The sequence below is a fragment of the Macaca nemestrina genome, chromosome 15 (assembly GCF_043159975.1).
Source record: "Macaca nemestrina isolate mMacNem1 chromosome 15, mMacNem.hap1, whole genome shotgun sequence".
Taxonomy (NCBI): Eukaryota; Metazoa; Chordata; class Mammalia; order Primates; family Cercopithecidae; genus Macaca; species Macaca nemestrina.
Window position 1 is genome coordinate 51,680,342 of NC_092139.1, and position 23,687 is coordinate 51,704,028.

At 46.7% G+C, this 23,687-nt stretch overlaps 1 pseudogene; it reads left to right on the forward strand.

The window, feature by feature from the left end:
• The first annotated feature begins 17,451 nt into the window (after positions 1 to 17,451).
• LOC112427560 (prothymosin alpha-like) lies at positions 17,452 to 19,040 on the forward strand (annotated as a pseudogene).
• Positions 19,041 to 23,687: the final 4,647 nt, after the last annotated feature.

Sequence of the window (23,687 nt, forward strand, 5' to 3'; positions counted from 1 at the left end):
GGTGAATCACTTGAGGTCAGGAGTGCAAGACCAGCCTGGCCAACATGGTAAAACCCTGCTTCTCTACTAAAAAAACATTAGCTGGGCCTGCTGGTGCACACCTATAGTCCCGTCTACCTGGGGAACTAAGACGGGAGAATCGTTTGAATCCGAGAGGTAGAGGTTGCAGTGAGCTAAGGCCACACCACTGCACTCCAGCCTGGGCAGCAGAGCGAGACTCCGTCTCAAAAAAAAAAAAAAAAAAAAATTAACACGTGTGTTACGAATTGTTGGTTGCGATCTCTTTTGCCTAAGTGATATACTGCATATGAAACTCCAGTGAAATGAAACTGAGCATTCAAAGTAAGGAGAGATAATTTAAATTTTTTTAAAGGAGGTGTGTGTATATTGCTTTTCTGAGGAGGCTTTCTCAGAAGTACAAAACGTTGCCTTCCAGTGTTTCGTTTTGAGAAAAACTGTTGGCTTCAAAGCTAACTGCATTTCCTTTTCCTCCAGAGTTCTAGCCATTCTTACCAATGCAGTCAGCAACTGATGGAAGTTCCATGCTGACACAAAAGCCAATTTTGTTTTTTCAAAAAAAAATATATATATATATATGTATGTATGTGTATATATATATACACACACACACATATATGGCCTTTTTCCCCCTTACACCTGGCTTCTTCCTCGGAGCCTGATAATCTGAGAACATTAGCCTCTGTAAACCTATCATAATTCTAGGAAACCTACGGTTTCACATGTGTTGACCTTGGTAAATATAGGAAGGGGGTTAATCGTAAGTCAGTGTGTTTCTAGGTAACCAATTTGCCTACTGGCTTTAAAAGGAATTGGAGAAGGGTAATTTGTTTTAATCACTGAGGCTTTCCACCTGAGCAATTAAATATTTGATTATAACCTGCGCTGTGTTCCTGCCCATCCCTCAACAAAAAAGTGAAGGAAGGGAATCACTGGAGAAAAAAACGTTTGAGAAACAAAATAGAGAATAGTTGAAAGTTCCATGTTTAAAGAAACAATAAGTTGTTTGGAGCTATGTGTTAAATCACTCAATGCTAAGTAAAAGGTAGAACTGACTTTTCCTTCCTTCCTGCCTCCCTCCCTTGCAGCAGCAGAGGCCTAAAATTTCAGTAGATATGTGCTTCTGCTGGAAGTCTAACCTACTGATCCACTTCAGTTATTTATACTATTGAAGGGAACTAGAGAGAATCTCTGGGGAGAGACCCCTGAATGAGCAAAAGGCTTGTACGTTGCCTTGACAATAACAATTGTCAGGTTGAGTAATGCATTTGTGAAGATCCAATCATAAAAAGATGGCCAGGCACAGTGGCTCATGACTAATCCCAGCACTTTGGGAGGCTGAGGCAGGTGGATCATTTGAGCTCAGGAGTTTGAGATCAGCCTGGGCAACATGGCAAAACCCCGTCTCTACCAAAAATACAAAAACTTAGCCAGGTTTGGTGGCATGCACCTGTGGTCCCAGCTACTTGGGAGGCTGAGGCAGGATCGCTTGAGCCTGGGAGGCAAAGGTTGTAGTGAGCCACGATTGCACCACTGCACTCCAGCCTCAGCAACAGAATGAGACCCTGTCTCAAATAAATAAATAAATAATATTTTGGGTTCAGATTTGAGGGTTTTTTTCCATTTTACTTAAGAAATAGATATAAAATAAGTAGATTGTTACAGGCCAGGCACAGTGGTTCACACCTTGAACCCAATGCTTTGGGAGGCCAAGGCTAGAGGATCGCTTGAGGCCAGGAGCTGGAGACCAGCTTGGGCAACATAGACTCCCATCTCTAAAAATTAAAAAGTAGTGTAATCCCAGCACTTAGGGAAGCCGAGGCAGGCAGATGACGAGGTCAGGAGATCAAGACCGTCCTGGCTAACACGGTGAAACTCCGTCTCTACTAAAAATACAAAAAATTAGCCGGGCATGGTGGTGGGCGCCTGTAGTCCCAGCTACTCTGGAGGCTGAGGCAGAAGAATGGCGTAAACCCGGGAGGCTGAGCTTGCAGTGAGTCGAGATCACTCCACTGCACTCCAGCCTGGGCGACAGAGCGAGACTCCGTCTTGGGGGGAAAAAAAAAAAAGTCGTCGGGCATGGGGGTGCATGCTGATAGTCCTAGCTACTTGGGAGCCTGAGACAAGAGGATCACTTGAGCCCCGGTGTCCAAGGCTGCAGAGAGCTTTGATCACACCATTGCACTCCATTCTGGGTGAAACCTTGTCTCTAAAACAAACAACCAACCAACAACAACAAAATAGACCAGGCCGGCACGGTGTCTCATGTCTGTAATCCCAGCACTTTGGGGAGCTGAGGCAGGTGGATCTCCTGAGGTCAGGAGTTCGAGACCAGCCTGGCCAAGATGGTGAAATCCCATCTCTACTAAAAATATAAAAATTAGCCGGGCATGGTGGCGGGCACCTGTAATTCCAGCCATTCAGGAGGCTGAGGCACGAGAATCGCTTGAACCCGGGAGGCAGAGGTTGCAGTGAGCCAAGACTGTGCCACTCCACTCCAGCCTGGGCGACAGAGCAAGACTCAGTTTCCAAAAAAAAAAAAAAAAAGCATTACAGATAAAAGCTGTTGCCTTATTTTCTTAATCCCATTTCCCTCTCCCCTGAGATAAATGCTGTCATAAATTTGATGTGGGGTTTTTTTTTGTAGTTTTACTGTGTGTACTGGTTTCCATGTATAATATAGTTTTGCTTTCTGTGTTTTTAGATTTACTTGCTTTGTCTCAGCTTTGTTTTTGAGATCTCTCCAGGTTCACCAATTCTAGATCTTCCATAACTACTTTTAACTGTTCTGCACTTCTCCCTCCTGTTTTATTGTCATGCTAATGAACTGTTCGGTTAACAGTGTTTTGCTACTCCAGACGATGCAGCAGTGAACACCTTTGCATGCGTTTTCTGGTACACACAAGACACATGCAATATAGTAGAAAGTGCAGTGTGGATTGTGACTCTGCCACTCACTAGCTCTGTGACCATGGACTAGTTACTTGACTTTTTTTTTTTTTTTTTTTTTTGAGCTCGGCCTCCAGGGTTCACGCCATTCTCGTGCCTCAGCCTCCTGAGTAGCTGGGACTACAGGCATCTGCCACCACGCCCGGCTAAATTTTTTTTGTATTTTTAGTAGAGACGGGGTTTCACCGTGTTAGCCGGGATGGTCTCGATCTCCTGACATCGTGATCCACCCGCCTCTGCCTCCCAAAGTGCCGGGATTACAGGCTTGAGCCAACGCACCCGGCCTGTGACTTGACCTTTTTGTGCTTGATTTCCTCATCTGTAATTTGGGGGAAAATAATAGTACCTGCTTCTTGAAATTGCGAGGATTCAGTGAGATAAGCACTCAGAAAAGTGCCTGACATATGTTGGGAACAAAATGTTAACCATTCTGCTATCAAATGATCAGACCTGGACGTGTCTCTGCTGGGTCAAAGTTTGAACATTACCACCAAACTCCTCTCCAAAACAGTGACATCGACTTACAGTCCCACCAGTGGTGTCTGAAATTTCCTGATTTCTCGCGTATTCACTAACACAAGAGTTGTCAGCCCCCGATCTGATGGGATGAAAACCTTTTTTTTTTTTTTTTTTTTTTTTTTGGAACCGCATTAATGCGTGAATAAAATCTGCTTTAAGATGCGACTGCCATCTAGCGGTGAGAGGAGTACACTGCAATTATGGGGCAGAAGCCAAAAATGGGCGGACCTACATCTATCTCAGGGTAATTTGGGCATTTTAGTCACCAGCACAGGTCTGTTTTGAATAAAATCAACTACATGAGCGTTCTTCCATTATATCTCTATTTTCAGGCAGCTTGTACCTCTCACTTTTTCTACTACAATAATACGGAAGCCTGGCTACGCAGCCCAGCGAGGCCCCTTGCTACCAAATGCATCTGGGTCACTGGTTCAGAAAAGTGGAGTGAGATAAATTAGAAATGAGGCTATTTACCAAACTGGCAGGAAACTGCAGCTCCAACCAGGGCGGGCTTCCCACAGGCAGCACTGACTCTCCAGCAGGAGAGATGGCAATGCCCACGTTGGTGCAGGTCACACAGGTGCTGCAGGGAACTCTGTTCAGTGAACTCACCAGAGCCTCACTTAACGCGTCCCAATCAGCCTCAGCCATTCTGCTGTGAGGACTTCTAAAAGGATTGAAAAGTGTAGGAAAATGTTAGATATTAATCATCAGAGACATAGATATGGTTTTAAAGATCTGTTAGATAACAGATGTTATCTAACAGGTTAGGTAACATGTTACAATTTTGTAATGAACAAAAATGTCCATTAAAGGTAACAGTGTAAAAAAGCGATGTTGCTGAAATGTAACCTAATGTGTCTTTAAGTAATAGTGTCACTAAATTAATGGTATATTAAAAGTTGAAAAAAAGAAGTCATGTGCGGTGGCTTGTGCCTGTAATCCCAACATTTTGGGAGGCTGAGGCCGGCAGATTGCTTGAGCCCAGGAGTTCAAGACCAGCCTGGGCAACATGGCAAAATCCTGTCTCTACAAAAAATACAAAAATTAGCCAGGAATGGTGGTGCACATCTGTAGTCAGGCCCAGCTACTCAGGAGACTGAGGTGGGAGGATCACTTGTGCCCGGGAGGTGGAAGCTACAGTGAGCGAAGATCACACCACTTCACTCCAGCCTGGAGGACAGAGTGAGAACCTGTCTCAAAAAAAGAAAAAAAAAAAAAAGTTAAGAAAAGAAAACAAATCCTAAACAATAGCAAGCTAAGGTCAACTGTGATTAGAAGCATTCATTCAGGCAAGTCTAGACTGTCCCACAGCACCAGTCTCACCCATTACTAAGCTGTTGTTTGTGCTGATACCTCTGCATAAAATTACTTCCCTTCCTCCCTTTGTTCAGCCATATCTTGCCTAAGAGCTTGGACCTGAACCGCAATCCCACTGATGATCTGCTCAAGTCTTACCTGCGCCACAGGAAACAAAATGGTATAGGACAGGAAGCAGGAGCCTCAGAATTGGGCAGGTGTGGGTTCAAATCCTGCTGTGCAATGCTAACAGTCACTTCAGCCCTCCATGCCTTTTTCCTCACTAGTAATTTGGGGAAGAGTACTAACCTCACTGTTGCTGGAAAGATTAACATAGGAAATGTGTGACAAATGCTGAACGTGGAATAGGCACTGGGCAAAGATCAGCTCCTTCCTCCTTGGAACCGACTCTACCCTTCACTGAACTCTTGGGACGCCTTTGTTTTTACCACCCACTTTGATTCTTGTTCATATTCTACCTTTTTCTGTTACTTCACCATTTCCAATGTGTATGTAACAAACATGGTGAAACCCCATCTCTACTAAAAATACAAAAAACTAGCCAGGAGTGGTGGCACACACCTGTAGTCGCAGCTACTCGGAAGGCTGAGGCAGGAGAATCACTGGAACCCGGGAGGCGGAGGTTGCAGGGGGCGGAGGTTGCAGGGAGCAGATTGCGCCACTGCACTCCAGCCTGGATGGCAGAGCCAGAGTCCATCTTAAAAAAAAAAAAAAAAAAAAAAAAAAAAAAAAAACACTACTTATTTTGTATCTATTTCTTAAGTAAAATGAAAAACAAAACCTCTCAAATCTGAACCCAAAACATCTTTTTTATTTATTTATTTATTTTGAGACAGAGTCTCATTCTGTCGCTGAGGCTGGAGTGCAGTGGCACAATCTTGGCTCACTACAACCCCTGCTTCCTGGGTTCAAGCAATTCTCTTGCCTCAGCCTCCCAAGTAGCCGGTATTACAGGCCATCACCACTGCACCCAGCTAATTTTTTGTATTTTTAGTAGAGACAGGGTTTCATCATGTTGGCTGGCTGGTCTCGAACTCCTGACCTCAGGTGATCCATCCACCTCGGCCTCCCAAAGTGCTGGGATTACAGGCATCAGCCACCATGCCTGGCCCGTAATAGTGTTTTAAGAGATGAGTAAAGAGACAAACAACAGAGGAAACTGCCATTTCCTAGAGCAGCAGAAAAAGCTGGGTATCAGAATGGCTCACCAGAGAAATGTGGTTAGCGCTGGTCACCCCTTTGATAAGAGGCTATGGGTTCACTTGTGAGCTCGGTGATTTGAAAGTTTTGAGTGTATAAAGGAAAAAAAAAAAAAGAAATGAAAGCTTTGTTTAGAACTAGCGGAGTCATGTAGTGAAACAAGACTTGCAAAATAAGATTAATGAGGCAGTACAGATAAGGATGTGATGCTGAAGAAAGTCATGGGATTGTAGTTAGATGGTGCATACGTCAGAGAGCCAAAACCAACAGGGCTTGTAGCTATAGGTATGGACAGGGGATTTATTAGGGAAATGGGCTCCCACAATTATGGAGGCTGAGAAGTCCTACGGTCTGCTGTCTGCAGGCTGGAGAACCAGGGAAGCTGGTAGCATGGCTCAGTCCAAGTTCAAAAGCCTCAGAACCAGAGAAACTGATAGCACTCAGTCTCGGGCTGAAAGCCTGAGAATCCAGGAGGCCACTGGTGTCCCAGAGTCCAAAGGCTGGAGAAGCTGGAGTTCTGATGTCCAAGGGCAGCAGAAGAAGGTTGTTCCAGCTCCAGAAAACAGAGCAAATCCTCCTTTCCTCCGCCTTTTTGTTATCCTGGCCCTCAGCCGATGAATGGTGCCCCCTGACATTGAGTGAGGGTGGATCTTCCTTACTCAGTCCACTGATTCAAATGCCAGTTTCTTCCTTAAACACCTCACAGACACCTCAAAATAATGCTTCACCAGCTTTCTGGGTATCATTAATCCAGTTACACTGACACGTAAGATTGACCATTATAGGTGGTAATTCATTCCTTTACCCGACAAATGTCTATTATTGAATATTCATGTCTGTCTTGTGCTAGTCTTTTGCAAAACACATAGAGTTGACAGTCTAGAGAAGGGGCAAACAATAAGTGAGAAAGTCAGTATGAAAATTACAGATTGACAGGTGCCATGAAGAAACAGAGGATCGCTGAGCCAGGAGGGGAATTGCAACTTTGGATTGTGTGGTCAGACAGGGCTCTTCTGAGGGACGACACATAACATGATATTTGAAGGAGGAAAGGAAACGTGGCCAGCACTGCAGAGAGCCACAGGAAGAATATTCCAGCAGAAGGATCAGCATGTTCGAAGTCCCCAAGGTAGGAAAGAACAGCATGTTACAGGAGCTATAAGAACGCAGGGGTGGCCAGAAGGCAGTGGGGGAAAGGAAAGGAATTGCAGGCTGCAGAAGTGGGCGGAGGAGCCAGGTGATGTCAAACTCAATATGCCACGGTAAGGAGTTTAGCTTTTACCCTAAGATGGAAAGGCAGGGATAAGCAGGGGAATAAAGCCATTCCATTGCCTTTCAAGAAGATCAGGGCTGAGTGCAGTGGCTCTCACCGGTAATCCCAGCACTTTGGGAGGCCAAGGCAGGCGATCACTTGAGCCCAGGAGTTTGAGGCCAGCCTGGGCAACATAGTGAGACCTCCACCTCTATTTTTATTTTATTTTATCTTATCTATTTCATTTTATTTATTTTGAGATGGAGTTTTGCTCTTGTCTCCCAGGCTGGAATCCAATGGCGCCACCTCGGCTCACTGCAACATCTGCCTCCCAGATTCAAGTGATTCTCCTGCCTCAGCCTCCCGAGTAGCTGGGATTACAGGTGCACGCCAACGCCACCATGCCTGGCTAATTTTTGTATTTTTAGTAGAGATGGGGTTTTACCAGGCTGGTCTTGAATTCCTAACCTCAGATGATCCACCTGCCTCGGCCTCTCAAAGTGCTGGGATTACAGGCAGGAGCCACTGTACCTGGCCTAATTTAATTAAAATTATTAGAAAGAAGGAAGAAGGAGGAGGAGGAGGAAGAAGAGGAGGAGGAGAAGTTTAAGGAGAAGGAGAAGGAGATCAGCATTGTTTGGAGAGCAGAATGCAGGAGGCAAGCGCTGAAGCAGAGCCTGGCTGGACTATTATAGACAGAGCTATTATAATAGGAGTCAGCACACTGGCTCATCCACCAAATCCGGCCTGCTGCTTGATACAGTCTTTATACAGTCTGTTAGCAAAGAGTTGTTTTTACATTTTTAAATGGTTGAAAAAAATTAAGAGTAGAATCTTTTATGGCATATATAGTTTTTATAAAATTATAAAGATTCGAATTCCAGTGTCTGGAAGTCAAGGTTTCCTGGAACACAGCATCACCCATTTGCTTTTGTCTCTGGCTGCTTTCCTTCTGTAGCGGCAGGGTTAAGTAGGTAACAGAAGCTGTATGGCCTTCAAAGCCTCAAGTATTTACCATCTGCACTTCTATAGAGTAAGTCTGCTGACTCTCAGTCTAGATGAGAGAAGAGGTAGGCTGGCCTAGAGAAATGGCAGAGGAGGTGCTCGGAAGGAAGATTCGAGATGTATTTTGGGAGCCTTGCCTGAGGGTTTGGATGAGAAGAGTGAGGAAGACGTATAAATGGAAGGTAAGTTGTAGATTGGGGCATGCATGTTATTTGCTGACATGGGAAAGGCTGGAGGGAGAACAATCCAGATCCAACCCCAGCTCTTCTCCTCACTAACACTGTCAGCTAGCTTTGCTGTGCAATAAATCACCCAGCCTGGGCAACATGGCGAGACTCGCTTCTAGAAAAAACAGAAAAAAACAAAACAAAACAAACTAGCTGGGTGTGGTGGCACATGCCTGTGGTCCCAGCTACTTGGGAGGCTGAGGTGGGAGGATCGCTTGAGCCTGGGAGATGGAGGTTGCAGTGAGTCATGTTTGTGCCACCGCATTCCAGTCTGGGTGACAGAGTGAGACCTTGTCTCAAAAACAAGTAAATAAAAATCACCCCTAAATTCAGTGGTTTACAACTTATTTCTCACAATTCTGAGGTCAAGCTGGGCATTTCTGGTCTGTGTGGGCGCAGCTGGGGCTAGATGATTTAGGATGTCATCACTTAGATGTCTGAGGGTTGGCCTGGTGTCAGCTGGGGCCATGGAGATGCCTGGGCCTGGTGACTCTCATCCTCCAGAGGGCTAACCTGGGCTCGCGTCCACACAGCAGTAGCAGAAGGGTTCCGGACAGCAGCAGAACAAGCCCCAGCGCACAGCGCTTCACAAGCCTCAGCTTGGGCCATGCTTACTAATGTCTCCTTTGCCAAAGCAAGTCACATGGCCAAGGCAAGAGTCAAAGGATGGAGAAATAAATTCCACCTCTTGCAGAAAGGAGCCAAAAACTCACATGGCAAAGGGCTGTGGAACAGGAAAGGGAACAATGGGACCATTTTTACAACACACCATGCTAACGGCATGAGCCAGGCAAGTTACCTAAAGCTTTCGAGCCTCAGTGTCCTCATCTGTAAATGGGTGAAATAGTAACTACTTCATAGGGTTTTCGTAAGGACTAGAAGTAGCTGGCACATAACATAGTAGTAGCTGTTTTATTGTTATCATCATAATGAAAAAGTTCAGTCCCTATTGGGCAAACTCTCATTTCCTAAACTCCAGTCACTGCTGTGCCACAAAAAAAAACTTTGCTTTTTCCATATCTGAGGATCACTTAAGACTATTAAACAGGTTCACTTTTTTTTTTTTTTTTTTTGAAACGGGGTCTCGCTCTGTTGCCAGGCTGGAGTACAGTGGCACGATCTCGCCTCACTGCAACCTCCACCTCCCAGTTTCAAGCAACTCTCCTGCCTCTGCCTTCTGAGTAGCTGGGACTACAGGTGCCCACCACCAAGCCCTGCTAATTTTTTTGTATTTCTAATAGAGACGGGATTTCACCATGTTAGCCAGAATGATCTCGATCTCCTGACCTCATGATCCACCTGCCTCGGCCTCCCAAAGTGCTGGGATTACAGGCGTGAGCCACTGTGCCCAGCCCCACTCTTTTTATTTAAATAAATTAATTTCAGGCTGGGCGCGGTGGCTCACACCTGTAATCCCAGCACTTTGGGAGGCTGAGGCGGGCAGATCACCTGAGGTCGGGAGCTTGAGACCAGCCTGACCAACGTGGAGAAAGCTTGTCTCTACTAAAAATACAAAATTAGCCGGGAGTGGTGGCACATACCTGTAATCTCAGCTACTCAGGAGGCTGAGGCAGGAGAATTGCTTGAACCCGGGAGGTGGAGGTTGCAATGGGCTGAGATAGCACCATTGCACTCCAGCCTGGGTAACAAAAGTGAAACTTTGTCTCAAAAAAAAAAAAAAAAAAAAAAAAGAAATTAATTTCAAAAGGAAGCATGTTAACTACTACAATGGGAAGTGACTATCACCTGCCCTACATAGAAGGCAATAAATACATTTATTTATTGTAAAATAAATACAATAAACACTAAACACAAAGCAGTGGCCAAGCATGATGGCTCACACTTGTAATCCCAGCACTTTGGAAGGCTGAGGCAGGTGGATCACCTGAGGTGAAGATTTCGAGACCAGCCTGGCCAACATGGTGAAACCCTGTCTCTACTAGAAATACAAAAATCAGCCAGGTGTGGTGGCACACGCCTGTAATCCCAGCTACTCTGGAGGCTGAGGCAGGAGAATCATTTGAATCCAGGAGGTGGAGGTTGCAGTGAGCCGAGATCACGCCACCACACTCCACCTTGGGCAATGGAGCAAGACTCCTTCTCAAAAACAAACAAACAAAGCTAGGTGCAGTGGCTCAACTGTAATCCCAGCAATTTGGGAGGCTGAGGTGGGTGGATCACTTGACGTCAGGAGTTTGAGACCAGCCTGGCCAACATGGTCTCCACTAAAACTACAAAACTTAGTTGGACATGGTGGCACATGCCTGTAATCCCAGCTACTTGGGAGGCTGAGGCACAAGAATTGCTTGAACCCAGGAGGTGGAGGCTGCAGTGAGCCAAGATCGCGCCACTGCATTCCAGCCTGGGCAACAGAGCGAGACTCTGTTTCAAAAACAACAACAAACCGGGGCTGTTAATTCTAACTCACTTCTACTTTCCAAAAGCAGAATCTGAGGGCTGCTCTCTCTTTTATAAAAAGAAGATACCCAAGCAAAAAGCCGGTGGCAAAAGCTGTATGATCTACAGAGATTTTCTTCCAACTATAATCAGAAATATGGAAAACGGGTAAACTTTTTACGGTGTACGCTGGTGTTATTTAGAGCAGCACAGCGCAGTACATAAAATGTTCTCAAGTCATTTAGGAAACACTGAGGCTAGACCAGAAACAAGAGGGAGAAAATTGCCTGTTTAACAACTTTCCCCTTCATGAAGCTCGAGACACGTATAGGACATGGGACAAAGACCTGGTGTGGCTCAGGGACTTTCCACCTCCTAGCTGTGTAACCGTGAACTCACCTGTTGACATTTGGAGGCCTGGGGATTCTCAAGAAAAATGAAGTTAATGACCGCTTGCCTGCCTCACAGGGTCCCTGTAAGAACCAATTGTGAGCCACATGTCATAAGGCCTTATAGTCTGTAAAACGCTGAATAAATAGAGCAGGTCGTAAGGCTATTCCGAGGCTAGGCACGAAGAGGTGAGCTGTGAGGAAAATCAAGGAGCCAGCCAAGAGATGAGAGGACCGGTGGCCTCTCCAACTGCCTTCCAGCTCCAGGACCTCCAGCTTGTCACCAGGATAACCAGGCAGGCCTCACTCCCTGCATGGCAGCTCAGGTGTCACCCCAGGACATGGAATTGATGGAGAGGCCTCTGCCCCTTCCTTTGGTAGGTTCCTTTGCTGAATGCTCAAGAAACAGCTCCCTGGTTAGGAATTCCAAGAACTTCTAACTGACAAGGAGTCCCAGCTGTCCCATCATGGAAGGCAGCCACCATATGTGTGGAGAGACTGTGAACTGTGAACCGTACTTACGTAACCCTGAACTCAAGTCTGGCTCGCAAGACCCAGCTCATGTTCCCTGCGCTGCAAAGCTTCCCAGGAATGCTCCGTGGTGGTTCTGCCACCTGTTGCATTTGACACGGGCCTCTGCCAAGGTATTCACCATATCTGCTTTCATATCCATCTCCCTACTAGACAATGGGCAAGCCTCCAACGTTTTTATTATAATTATAATTATTATTATTATTATTTTTTGAGACAGAGTCTCGCTCTGTCCCCCAGGCTGGAGTGCAGTGGCTGGATCTCAGCTCACTGCAAGCTCCGCCTCCCGGGTTTACGCCATTCTCCTGCCTCAGCCTGCCGAGTAGCTGGGATTACAGGCGCCTGCCACCTCGCCCAGCTAGTTTTTTGTACTTTTTTAGTAGAGACGGGGTTTCACCATGTTCGCCAGGATGGTCTCGATCTCCTGACCTCGTGATCCGCCTGTCTAGGCCTCCCAAAGTGCTGGGATTACAGGCTTGAGCCACCGCGCCCGGCAATCATTATTATTATTATTTTATTTTTTTGAGATAGTGTCTTGCTCTGTTGCCCAGGCTGGAGTGCAATGGCGACAACATGGCTCACTGCAGCCTCGAACTCCTGGATGCTAGTGATCCTCCCACCTCAGCCTCCCATGTAGCTGGGACTGTAGGCATGTGCTACTATGCCTGGCTGATTTTAACATTTTTTGTAGAGACAGGGGTCTTGCAATATTGCCCAGGCTGGTCTCGAACTTTTGACCTCAAATGATCCACTCAACTCAGCCTTCCAAAGTGTTGGGATTACATGCATGAGCCATGGTGCCCGGCCTAAACCTCCCATTTTATGTTTCCTCTGCCGCTGGTCTAACTCAGTGCCTGGTATGTGGCAGACGCACAGGTCAGTGTTACAAATGACCATACCTTCAGCACTTGCTATTCCAGATGATGGCTTCTTACTAAGAACCTGAGAATTTCTGCCTGCGGGTTTTGTCTGGGTGCAGGTCAGGCCAAAGTTCCATGGAGTTAACACCCTGGGGCAACACTTAAGCAGTTAGTGGATGACTAGCCCAGCACGGGACAACCCTGGGGCAGTTTCTGCACAGTCACCTGGCCAGACCCAGCAGCACTGAGCCCTGGCTGTCCACAGCAGTGACTGCTCATAACCACTCCTCCTTCTCTTCCAGTCTTACTTCCCCTCTACCGTCTCACGCTTCCTGGGTCAAAGAAACTACTATCTTGGGGTCTACTTCTGGTGGAGCTCAAACCGAGACAACTGGCAAGTTGGCTGATTGGCTGTGTGGATGGGCATGATTAGCAGCAAAGAAATGGGAGCCCGCGCGCTGGCTGGGCCCTGGCACACGCGCTGCCCCCACAGTGTGTCTAGACTACGTCGGGGCACGTGCACAGCCAACAGATCCGACACAGGAAAAAGCACTTCTCAGCTGTCCCCACCATCCTGCTATTTGTCATTCCATCCATCTGCTGTCCCCACGAAACGCTCACCCACGTCAGCTAAAATGGTACACTGGGCTTGGAATCGGCTGGGGAAATGTCAGGCTGACAGAACAAGGGAGAGAACCAAAATAGCAACTGTGTGGACGGTGGTGGCGACACAAATCTGCCCCTTTGCGTAGAAGGCCGGACTCCCAGAGCTCAGGAGGCCTCTCGAGGGGGAATTGGTAGGTGTTAAAGGCTGCAGGGAGGGGGCCCTGGGACTCGGGGGCAGCTGGAGCAGGGCCCTCCACCCTGGGCGCTCTTCACCCCTTCCTCCCAGAACAGAGGGGATTGTCCAAACATAGAACTCAGTTTGTTTAAAGACGTTTATTTTTAAATGTTCATCAGTTCGTTTTCCAATCAATCTTCCATGGTACAGTTCAAGAAAAATGTGTGGATTTTCATGCCTGAGGCCAGTTGCAGGATGTATCTCGCAGAACAGCGTGTGCCCTTATGAGCTGGTGATTGGGTGTTTTGTTCTGTTTTGCTTTCTCAGAGAAAAGGGGTCATTCTAAAAGCAGGACTGTTTGGATCTTAGAAGACTGGATATTTATTTATTATTTAAATTTTTTTTCTCTTTTTTGAGATGAAGTCTCGCTCTGTCACCCAGGCTGGAGTGCAATGGGTTGATTTCAGCTCACTGCAACCTCTGCCTCCCCAGTTCAAGCGATTCTCCTGTCTCAGCCTCCCCAAACCAGCTGGGATTACAGGCGTGTGCCACCATGCCCAGCTAATCTTTTGTATTTTTAGTAGAGATGGGGTTTCACTTTGTTGGCCAGGGTGGTCTAGAATTTTTTTTTTTTTTTTTGATATGGAGTCTCGCTCTGTTGCCCAGGCTGGAAGGCTGGAGTGCAGTGGTGCGATCTCGGCTCACTGCAAGCTCTGCCTCCCGGGTTCACACCATTCTCCTGCCTCAGCCTCCCAAGTAGTTGGGACTACAGGTGCCAGCCCCTACGCCCGGCTAATTTTTTTGTATTTTTAGTAGAGACGGGGTTTCACCATGTTAGGCAAGATGGTCTCGAACTCCTGACCTTGTGATCTGCCCGCCTCTGTCTCCCAAAGTGCTGGGATTACAGGCGTGAGCCACCATGCCTGGCCTATTTTTTTTTTTTTTTTTAATTTTAGAGAGAAGGTCTCCCTATGTTGCCCAGGCTGTTCTCATACTCCTGGGCTCAAATGATCCACCCGCTTTGGCCTCCAAAAGTGCTGAGATTATAGGTGTGAGCCACCACGCCTGCCATGGATACTTATACATTCATTCTACAAATATATATTGAGTGCCTGTGTTGATCTAGGCACTGTCTTAAGCTCCAGGAAGAAAGCAGTGAGCAAATTCAACAAAATTCCCCACCTCAACGAGATTACAGACCAGTGGGAGGACTGGACAGTAAACAAATACATGTACAAATGTCAGGAGATTTTAAGTGTGAAGAAAAGCACAGGGGCCAGATGTGGTGCTCACACCTGTAATCCTAGCAATTTGGGAGGCCAAGGCAGGTGGATCACCTGAGGTCAGGAGTTTGAGACCAGCCTGGCCAACACAGCAAAACCCTGTCTCTACTAAAACTATAAAAATTAGCCGGGTGTGGTGGTGGACGCCTGTAGTCCCAACTATCTGGGAGAGTAAGGCAGGAGAACGGTTTGAACCTAGGAGGTGGAGGTTGCAGTGAGCCAATATTGTACCATTGCACTCCAGCCTAGGCAACAGAGCCAGATCCTGTCTCACAAAAAAAGAAGAGGAAGAAGGAGGAGGAGAAAAGCAGAGGAAGAAGAAGAAGAAAAGCAGAGGAAAGAAAATGCAATTTGAGTTTGGGTGGCCAGGGAAGGTGTTCCGGTCATCTCTTGCTGCACGCTAAGCCACCTCAAGACTAAGTGATTCAAAACGACAATCATCTGCTTATCTCTCATGATTCTGTGGACTAACTGGGCTCAGCTTGGGGATTCTTTTATTCTATGCAGATTTTCTCTGCAGCAACAGTCCACTGGTGCTTGGCCAGGCTGGAACGGCCCGGATGGCTCACTCACATGTTTGGTGTCCTGGCAGGGATGGCTGGGGTGTTGGGCTCAGTGGGAGTGTTTGGTCAACTGGGCTCCCTCTCCAGGTGGTCTCAACACCTTTCTCTCTCCATGAGGCCTATGTGGCCTCTCACATGGTCTCTCCATGTGACCTTTCCAGCAAGGCAGCCAGACTTCTTTACATGACAGCTCAGGGCTCCTGAAATTCAGAAGCAGAAGCTGCCAGGCTGTGTCAAGGCTTAGGCCTGGAATTGTCAGGGCATCACGCCTGCCACATCCTGTTAGTTGAAGCAAGTACCGGCTGAGATCCCGTGTGGGAGGAGGCTACACAAGGGAGGGGTGCTGGGAGGCCTGGCCATGTACCGGCTGAGCAGAGACCAGGACAGAGGAAAGAGTGGGCCCTGCAGCGCTAAGGGGACATGCAAAGGCCCCTGAGTCAGGGCTGTGCTGTGGGAGCAGCGGGGAAAGAAACAGGCCACTGTGGCGGGAGCTGAACAGCAGAGAGGAGAGATAAGCGACGAGGCCAGGGGGTAGCCAGGGGCCAGACTGTCCCGGCCGCAGGCCACGGAGAGGGATTCAGGAGTTATTTCTAGTGGGATGAGAAGCACTGGACCTGCCTTGATTCACAACTGGTGGGTTCTGAAGCTGGGGACAGATCCCTGCCCCGTGCCCACCGCCAGGTTTATATGCTGCCCAGAACGGCCCTGTTTCAACTGCAGCACCCTCCAGCTGCCTCTCTGCCTAATGGTCTCTCTGTGGCACTCAGCGCCACTGCATGCCTGGTATTTTGCTGATGTCCCTATTGTCTTGTTTACCCTCTCACTCTAGAATGTAAACTTGAAACAGACAGGGAGTCTGTCTGTTTCATCCATAGACTCACAACCATTAAATAGTATTTGTTGTACCAATGAACTAACCAGCCCATCTCTGTAACCCCAGCTGGTGCTAACACTATATGGGGCCTCTAGCAAAAACTGCATGACTGAATTAATGCAACAACAAAATAATTTTTTTATATATATATATTTTAAGAGACAGAGTCTCGCTCTGTCATCCAGGCTGGAGTGCAGTGGCGTGATCTCGGCTCACTGCAAGCTCCGCCTGCTGGATTCACGCCATTCTCCTGCCTCAGCCTCCCGAGTAGCTGGGACTACAGGAGCCTGCTACCATGCCCGGCTAATTTTTGTATTTTTAGTAGGGACAGGGTTTCACCGTGTTAGCCAGGATGGTCTCGATCTCCTGACCTCGTGATCCGCCTGCCTCGGCCTCCCAAAGTGCTGAGATTACAGGCGTGAGCCACTGTGCCTGGCCAACAAAATAATTTTTATAGTTCCACTCAACTTATCTAAAAGTTGCTTTCAAGCAAGCAATTATCCAGGGAAAATGAAGAAGAAGAAAAAAGCCTTCAAAGTAGCCCACGCCATGACTGACAGTCACAGGACAGACCCTCATTCACCTATGATCCTGGTATACTCGATAAGTCAGTTATCAAGCAGTCATAGCCTGGTGAGCCCTGGATTAAAGGAGGAGAGGCCTGGGACAAGAAGGCAAATGCCAGCTGTCAGTGAGGGGAGGACAGAAAACTCAAAATGCAAATGTGGCCTACCACATTTGGGGCGATGTTTCCAAGCAGAGCCATCTAGGGCTGCACGGCAGGGACAAGCCAGCCCGTGGGCCTCAGCAGCTTTCAAGCTGTGCCAGCAAACCACCTGGCAACAGGCGATATTTGTAACGATGCTTACAACACTTTTATTTCTTTTATTTATTTTTTTTTCCAGGAGACAGGGTCTCATATGTTGCCCAGGCTAGACTCAAACTCCAGGGCTCAAGCGATCCTACAGCCTCAGCCTCCCAAGTAGCTGGGACTACAGGTTGGTGCCAGGTGCCTGGCTAATTTTAAAACTATTTTGTAGAGATGGGGTCTTGCTATATTGCCCAGGCTGGTCTCAAATTCCTGGCCTCCAGTAATCCTCCTGCCTTGGCCTCCCAAAGTGCTGGGATTCCTGGTGTGAGCCACCATGCGGGTCTGGAGTCATTCTTGGCTCCTCTCTTTTTCTCAGTACTAGAGTGACTGTATAATTCATTATATAAACCTGAACTTCCCCAGACAAATAAGATGTATGGTCTATCCATTAACCCACACCCAATCCATGAGCAAATCCAGTTAGCTCTATTTTAACAGACACATCCAGCATCCGGTCATTTCTCACCTCCTCCACTATCATCCTCGTCCAAGCATTCATCGTGTTCTGCCTTTATCTTTGCAATGGACTCCTAGTTGATCCCCCACTTCTAGACTTGCCTCTTACCCCCAAATCTGTTTTCACAGCAGCCAGAGTAAGCCCGTTAAAAATAAGTGAGATCGTGTTACTCCTCTGCTGAAAATACTCGACCGTTCAGAGGAAAAGCTGAAGTCTTCAAAATGGCCTACAGCAGCAATCTGTTCCCTGCAACAGCTCTGATCTCATCCACACATTCCCCGTCTCTTCCCACTCCACGTAAGCTACACCAGTCCTCACGCTCTCCAGGTAAGTCAAGCACACTCCCACTTCTGCCTGGCCTTTGACTTTGCTCTTCCCTCTGTCTGGAATGCTTCCCACATAACGACAGGGCTTCCTCTTTCACTCCTTTCTGGTCACATGTCCCTGACTCCCGTATAAAAAAAATGACGTCACCCACTGGCTGCTCTGAAAAGCCATCTTTACATTGTTCCTTGTCTGGCTCCTTGCTCGCCGCAGCCACCTTTGCCGCCGCGGACTCCGGCCACTTTATCGCCAGAGTCCCTGAACTCTCACTTTCTTTTTAATCCCCCGCATCGGATCACCGGGGTGCCCCACCATGTCAGACACAGCCGTAGACACCAGCTCCGAAATCACCACCAAGAACTTAAAGGAGAAGAAGGAAGTTGGGGAAGAGGAGGAAAATGGAACAGACGCCCCTGCTAATGGGAATGCTAATGAGGAAAATGGGGAGCTGGAGGCTGACAATGAAGTAGAAGAGGAAGAGAAAGAAGGTGGGGAGGAAAAGGAGGAGGAAGAAGAAATTGATGGTGAGGAAGGGGATGGAGATGAAGACGAGGAAGCTGAGTCTGCTAGGGCAAGTGGGCAGCTGAAGATGATGAGGATGACGATGCCGATACCAAAAAGCAGCAGACCGACGAGGATGACTAGACAGCAAGAAAGGAAACGTTAGGAGGGTAAGCTATTCACCCTCCACTTCCCGTCTCAGAATCTACATATGGTCACCTTTGTGTATTGAGGCCCGTCCACCCGCCCACTGTGGGCAGTGCCACCCGCAGATGACATGTGCTCTCCACCACCCAACCCAAACCATGAGAATTTGCAACAGGGGAGGAAAAAAGAACCAAAACTTCCCAAGACTCTGCTTTTTTCCTTAAAAATACTTTAAAAAGGAAATTTGTCTGTATTTTTTAATTTACATTTTATATTTTTGTACATATTGTTAGGGTCAACCACTTTCAGTGATCTCAGATGACCAAACCAGCCTTCAGAGCATTCTCTGTCCTGCTTCTAACTTCACTTGTGGTGTGACCATGTTTGTTATAATCTCAAAGGACAAAAACAAAACCTTGTAAGAAAAGCAAAAACGACAACAGAAAAACAGTCTTATTCCGAGCATTCCAGTAACGTTTTTGTGTATGTACTTAGCTGTACTAATAAGTAGTTGGTTTGTATGAGATAGTTAAGAGGGCCAAAGATAAAAGATTTCTTTGTTTTCCTTTTTCGTCTATGGAGTTGCTGTTTGTTTGTTTGTTTATTTATTTATTTATTGCCTATTTGAGGTATGTGTGAAACAATGTTGTCCAACAATATACAGGAATTTTTATTTTCCCGAGTTGTTCTAACAACAACAAAAGTGACATCAGCCGGGCGCGGCAGCCCACGACTGTAATCACAGCACTTTGTGAGGCTGTGGCAAGAGGATTGCCTGAGGCCAAGAATTCAAGACCAGTCTGGGCAATATATCAAGACCCCATCTCTCCAAAAATACATACAAATTAACTGGGCAATGTGGTGCATAGCTGTAGTTCTAGCCACTCGGGAGGCTGAGGCAGGAGGATCCTCTGAGCCCAGAAGTTCAAAGCTACAGTGAGCCATGTTTGCACCACTGCACTCCAGCCTGGGCAACAGACCAAGACCTGTATCAAAAAAATTGAAACAAAATGACACCAATCTCTATCAACATCACCTCCACCTCATCCCAGCTCTCCTTCTCTTACGTGGTAAATTAAATTTTCTAACAATGGCTACAGTTACCTATGTTCTCACAAGCTCTTCTAGAACCACTCCTCCCATCAAGAGAGTTTTCTTTTTTTCTTCTTTTCTTGAGACAGGGTCTCGCTCTGTTGCCCAGGCTGGAGTGCAGTGGTGCAATCTCAGCTCACTGCAACCTCCACCTGCTGGTTCAAGCAATTCTCATGCCTCAGCCTTCTGAGTAGCTGGGATTACAGGCACATGCCACCACACCCAGCTAAGTTTTGTATTTTTAGTAGAGATGGGGTTTCACCATGTTGGCCAGGCTGGTCTCGAATCCTGGCCTCAAGCCATCCACCTGCCTCGGCCTCCCAAAGTGCTGGGATTGCAGGCGTGAGCCACCACACCTGGCCAGGAGAGTTTTCTTTCTCTCCCCATGAATATGGACCAGCCTTTCGTAACTGGCTTCTAATAAGCAGACTGTGACAGAAGCAATGCTGCCGGACTTTTGAGGCCAGCTCTTGATCTGTGACACAGCCTCCACCTGACTCTTCCTCTTAGAACCTTCTCCTTTGGAACCTACTATGTCCTTGGAGCCCAAACCAGCCCACACAGAGAGAAACCATAAGGAGAGGTCCGTGGGGAGAGGAATCGAGGCCTCCAGCCAATCACCAGCATGAACTACCAGGTGCACGAGAGAACGGGCCTTCAGATGAAGCCCAGGACCCAGCCTTTGAGTCTTTCAGCTGAGGTCCCAGCCATGGTGGGGCAGGGAAAGCTGCTCCTGTGCCCCTATGCCAGGCCCTGTCCAAATCTTTGACCCACAGAATCCATAAGTTTGGGCCCATTTAGTTGCACAGCCCTAGTACCCAGAACACCTCATTTAATTTTTCTCTATAGTGTCTAACATAATGTGTATTTACTTGCTTCTCTATTGTCTACCCACACCCCCCACCAAGAGAACGTGAGTTCCTTGAAGGCAGAAACTTTTGTCTATTTTTTCTAGCCTCAGTATCTAGAAAAGTACCTAGCACACAGTGGGCACTTGAAAAATATTTGTTGAACAAATGAATTAAAGCAAACTGCTAATTAAAGAAAACTGCTCCTTACTATAATTCGCAACACCTTCTGCTGAGGCATGTGACCTTTTCCTGAAGAAAGTGTTCTCTGGTGTGTTTTGGACCAGCTCCCTGCTAAAAAATATCTCTTGTCAGCCATCTGGAAAATGATAAAGTTGGATCCATACCTCCCACTATATACCAGGAAATAGTCCAAGCGGATCAAAGATTTATACATGGTAAAATGAAGCCATTCAAGTCCTAGAAAAAAGCCCCGTAGCATTCTGATGTCGCCTTGGAGTAGGAAAGCCTTTCTAGCTACGACTCAGTCTCCAGCAGCCATTAAAGAAAAAGATGGGCCGGGTGCGGTGGCTCACACCTGTCACCCCAGCACTTTGGGAGGCCGAGGCAGAGCGACTGCTTCAGCTCAGGAGTTCGAGACCAACCTGGGCAACATAGCAAGACCTCATCTCTACTGGAAAAAAAAAAGAAAAGAAAAGAAAAGAAAGGAAGGAAGGAAGAAAGAAAAAATGGATCAACTCAAAGTACATAAAAATCAAAAACTTCTGCTTGGTCACGAAAACAACAACAACAACAAAACAGAATGAGCAAAATCAGGCCAGGCGCGGTGGCTCACGCCTGTAATCCCAGTACTTTGGGGGGCCGAGGCGGGCAGATCATGAGGTCAGGAGTTTGAGACCAGCCTGGCTAACAGGGTGAAACTCCGTCTCTACTAAAAATACAAAAATTGGCCAGGTGTGCTGGTGAGTGCCTATAATCCCAGCTACTTGGGAGGCTGAGGCAGGAGAAGTGCTTGAACCTGGGAGGCGGAGGTTGCAGTGAGCCAAGACCACGCCATTGCACTCCAACCTGGGTGACAGAGTGAGACTCCGTCTCAAAACAAAAACAAAAAAACCAAAGAAACAAAAAACTTCTGGATATTAGGCAGGAAAAAAAAGATCAAGCTAGGCAGAAACCCAGTGGGAAAATGGGCATTCAGGCAGGCAGTTCACAGAAAACGGGACTATAAAGTCAGCCCTGTGTATCCAAGAGTTCTACATTGTGGATTCAACCAACCACAGGTTGAAAATATTTGGGGCCAGGAGCAGTGGCTCATGCCTGTAACCCTAGCACTTTGGGAAGCCGAGGTCAGAGGACTGCTTGAGACCAGCCTGGGAAACATAGTGAGACCCTGTCTATACAAAATATTAACAGGGCGTAATGGCACATGCCTGTAGTCCCAACTTCTCAGGAGGCTGGGGTAGGAAGATCACCTGAGCCTGGGAGGTCAAGGCGGCAGTGAGCCGAGATTGTGGCACTATGCTCCAGCCTGGACAACAGAACGAGACCATGTCTCAAAAAATAAAAAAAAAAAAGAAGGAAAAAAAACCTAATAAAAATAATATAAATAAAAAACAATAAAGCATAACTACTATTTATATAGCATTTACATAGTATTAGGTATTATAAGTAATCTAGAGATGATTTAAAGTACATGGAAGGGCTGGGTGTAGTGGCTTATGCCTGTAATCCTAGCACTTTGGGAGGATGGAGTGAGAGGATCACTTGAGTTCAGGAGTTTGAGACAAGCCTGGGCCACATAGTGAGACCTCATCTTTAAAAACACACACATATATGTGTGTATGTGTGTGTGTATATATGTGTATGTGTATATATGTGTATGTGTGTGTATATATATGTGTGTGTGTATATATATATAATTGGGTCACATCTATCAACATTATAAAAACCAGCAACTTACATCATAATGGGCCAAACTTCCTGATATATTTTGAAAAGATCCCCCAAACTCCTAGAAGTTATATATCCATATATATATATGGATACACACACACATACACACACATATATAAAGGATGTGTGTAGGTTATATGCGAATACTACACCTTTTTTTTTTTTTTTTTTTGAGATGGGGTCTTACTCTGTCACCCAGGCTGGAGTATAGTGGAGCGATCTCGGCTCACTGCATCCTCTGTCTCCCAGGCTCAAGTGATCCTCCCACCTCAGCCTCCTGAGTAGCTGGGACTACAGGCCTGTGCCACCAGCCTGGAAAATTTTTTGTCGTTTTGGTAGAGGTAGGGTTTTCCCACGTTGCCCAGGCTGGTCTTGAACTCCTGAGCTCAAGTGATCTGCCCGCCTTGGCCTCCCAAAGGGCTGGAATTACAGGTATGAGCCATAGTAACCAGCCAATACTACACCATTTTATATCAGGGACTTGAGCATCTGTGGATTTTGGTATCTGTAGGGGTCCTGGAACCAGTCCCACACACGTAGACTGTACAAATGACCGTTAATCATATGAAAAAACATTCACTCTCTCTCAAATATAACAAAAATATAAAATAAAACTACACCGAAAAACTATTTCTTCCATATCAGATTGGCAAACATCCCAAACCATGGCAAGACAGCACTGGCAGGGTGGTGAGGTCACGGGTACTCTCACACATCACAAACAGTACAACCTCCGGGTAGGGTAAATTGGGCCATATCCATCAACATTATAAAAACCAGCAGCTTACATCATAATAGGCCAAACTTCCTGATATGTTTTGAAAAAACTCCTAGAAGTTAGGCAGAGAAAAACACCAACACCCCAGTGGAAAAAGGGGCATTAAGGCAGTTCACAGAAGAAGGAACTACAAATGACCCTTAATTGTATGAAATTGTTAGCTCTAACCATTGCATTTCTGGGAATTTATCCCACAGATATATTTGCTCCTATATGAAATGACATATATATAAAGTTACTCATTATAGCCTTCTCCATAGTAGCAAAACATTGGAAATAATGTTACTGCCTATCAATAGAAGACTGATAGCCTAAATTATGGCACATCCGTATAATACAATACCAGATAGCTGTAAAGAAGAATAGGAACACTTTTTTTTTTTGAGATGGAGTCCCACTCTGTCACCCAGGCTGGAGTGCAGTGACACAATTTTGGCTCACTGCAACCTCTGCCTCCCAGGTTCAAGCAATTCTCTTGCCTCAACCTCCCGAGTAGCTGGGAGTAGAGGTACACACCACCATGCCTGGCTAATTTTTTTGTATGAGAACACTTTTTTGTACTATTTTGGAAAGAACTACTAGATGTA